Genomic DNA, 3,368 nt, shown 5'->3' with positions numbered 1-3,368 from the left:
GCGGGTCGTCCTCGCCCATGGGCGAGGTGACCTCGGCGCGGGCCGTCCTCTCCCATTGGCAAGGTGACCTCGGCGCGGGTCGTCCTCGGGCAAGGTTACCCGTGTTGAGACGGTCCTCCCCCTAGGGCGAGGTGGTCGGTCCTTGCTTATGATTGAGACCTCATCCAGACTGATCCTCTTCTCGACGTTCCTCGGTTCGCATCCGCGAAAAACTGTCTTTTACTTGATTAACCGTTTTCTGGGAAAGTCTAATTTTCAAGGATCGATCGAGAGTTGGTTTTCGGGGAACTTTCAGGCATTGATTCAGTCGTGACCGGTTTTGACCCCAACAGATACATTAGACTAAGAATGTACCGGCGGTTCAGATGGAGTTGACCTTGTCACAAATCGTCTCATATGTGGTAATCTTAGACTCCATAAGAATGGAAGATGGTGTTGACTTAGGGAATAAAATGTTAGAGGAGGGGATTAATGGTTTAGGTGAGGATGTAATGGTGCTTGATGACAAACATGTCAACATGAGTGGGGAAGGGGAAGAGGAAAACGATGATGATAAGTTTCTGGACATTACTGATGATCTTATGAATCAATACATCAATGAAAAATAGTTATGGAGTTTGTTTGTGGTGTTTGACTCTTTTGGTTTTAGCATTTAATAAGCTCATGGAGCATTTTAATTTGTATTCTTAATGCGTTTACTTTGGTTTTCTTTATGTTGCTGCTGATGGTTACATTTTTTTATAAGATCATGAGATGGAATAAAACTGGTTTGTTAGCTTATTGGTATTGGTATTTTTGTGTTTTGCTGAGAAATGCATTTATAAAAATACTATTTGTCAATGGGATGCTTGGTATTCAGAGGAGGACACTCTGGTTATGTGGATTACTTTGGTTCAAGTGTACATACTGGAATCGAACTCAGAAGTGGAATATGGTGTTCATTGTGTTAGTGCTCCTGTGGTTGGTCTCATTAAACCAAACACGAAGCCAGGTTCAGTACAAGAGTAAGGTTTCAACAAAAACATTTGTTCAGCCGTTTCATGATCTCATCGGGTTGCATTCATCATTAACGAGGCAATACGGTTCACAAAATTGTAGGTGGGATTTTGATACTATGGTAGGTTTTCATTTTGGATTTGCTTTGAGAGAGAGGTTCTGTTTCATTAACTTGGAAGCACTTTATTTCTCTGGTCACTTTTGGTGGTTTCGGAGCTTATTGATATTCGAATATAATTTAAACTTGGCTTTGTTAAATAAAATGACGATCATGTTGGTTTGGAATCGAGACTGGCGGCCGTTGGCAAAAATTGGTACAATGGTTATCATCAGAATGCTGGACTAAGACGGTGTTTGTTTGTTTTACATTGGTTTGTTGAATTTTTGAATGCAGTTCTGGTATGGTGGCCGTGGGGCTTTGGAGTTATGTCTTTATCGGGTATCATTAAACCTGTATTTTATGGCTCGAATGAGCAATACAAATATTGTTACTTATGAAAATACTAAGCTGGAATTGTAGAGGACTCGGAAGTCATTGGACCATAAGTTATCTCCGGGAGATATGACACAAATATAAACCAGATTTTTTATTTTTATTTGAAACAAAACATGATTTTGAATTCGTACAAGGGTTTCAATCATACTTTGGATATGATAGTTTGGTTACTGTGGACCCAAATAGGAGGAGCGGTGGTTTAGCTCTTTTTTATAACAATGAATATCAAGTTAAAATTTTATATTCTAGCAACAGAATGATAGATATCGAGATGGTGGCCAAAGGAAAACAAGTTTTCCTTACCTTTGTCTATGGGGAACCGGTACAAAAGTTAAGAGAACATGTCTGGGAGAGACTAACTCGGTTTGGATTATCACGATCTGAACCTTGGTTTATTATTCGAGATCTAAATAAGATTACTGGGAATCATGAAAATGATGGGGGATCCCTAAGATGTACAACTTCCTTCATTCCTTTTAACAACATGATAAGGAATAGTGGACTACTAGAATTTCCGGCTCGAGGGAATAAACTGTCTTGGCAAGGAAGGAGGGGCAAAGGAAAAGGAGCAGTGATGATCAGATGTCGATTGGATCGGCCCTTGGCGAATCAGGAATGGCATACGCTTTTCCCATGCTCTTACACAGAATACTTGAAGATGGTGGGTTCTGATCATCGTCCTGTGGTTGTTTTTTTGGAGGATAATTTATCAAGGAAAAAAGGGACAACTCAGGCTTGATAAGAGATGGGTTGGACAGGAGGGTCTCAAGGAATCAATTGTGGCAGGCTAAACTGAAAATCAGGAAGGAAAAATAGTGGATTTTGTTACAAACATTAATAATTGTCGTCATGAAATGTCCTCATGGCGAAAGGATAATCAACCATATGGGAAGGACAAAATTAAAGATCTTCAACAGGCACTGGCAGTCGCAGCCATCTGGGGTTGTCAGAAACAGTCGCGGCTTTGCTTTCTCGCAGAGCATAAGTTAAGACAAATCACGACCACCGCGATAGCAACACACAAACGCGCAAAGTTAACTCAGCCTTCGGCCGAAAACACTTCAAAGAAAGACTATTCGACATCGTCTGCCGAAGCGAACGCTTCGGACATCGAAACTCAGCACGATTCCAAAATCAATGCTATGACTCTACCGGAAAACCCGGACAAAAACGTCGACCCTGCCACAGTCTCCGCGATTAAGGCGGTCAGCACGGCAACAACCGCCGAGTAAGAACACTCGCGGCATACAACAGAACTATGAGATGGCTTGATCCTCGAAAGAGGTACGTAGGCAGCTCGTCGAAAGACGAGTTCAGCTATCCCCCTCTCTAAAATGGGGAGGGGAGTGGGTACGTATATTCGTACACTACCACGTTTTAAAAGATGCATCATTGTAATCGAGCTTTTTAAAACTTTTACTACAATACGCATTTTTCGAATTCTTACACTAGCTACGCAAAAATTCTCAGGACACTCTTAAAAATAAAATTCTACAAACATTAGACTCTTGTCAACGGCCTTATCTGGCACAAATAGCAAAAGCCTTCATTCTTCAAACACCTAAAACATATGTATAGTCTTCGAAACAAAAGCGAGACGTCGCCAAGAAATTCGAAACTCTGCAAACAACTGTCCGAACGCGACCATAAAAATCTCAACGAGTATTTACACCCCGCTCGTCGATTGGCCCCGACGAACACACCAGCCGTCTTAAACAAACGCAACCCGATCATTCTTCTGATCCTCGAACATCCAACACAAGGATAATAGCGTGCTACAAAAAAAAATTCAAAATTTGAGTCTAGCACTTCCAGTTGGCTTAAAAATGGTCTCTGGAGAGATGCTCGATTCATGCCATACAAGTCGTATAAGCCG

Source organism: Brassica oleracea, unplaced genomic scaffold (assembly GCF_000695525.1).
Source record: "Brassica oleracea var. oleracea cultivar TO1000 unplaced genomic scaffold, BOL UnpScaffold00932, whole genome shotgun sequence".
NCBI lineage: Eukaryota > Viridiplantae > Streptophyta > Magnoliopsida > Brassicales > Brassicaceae > Brassica > Brassica oleracea.
The sequence above is the reverse complement of the archived record's forward strand: the minus strand, read 5'-3'. Positions refer to the sequence as shown.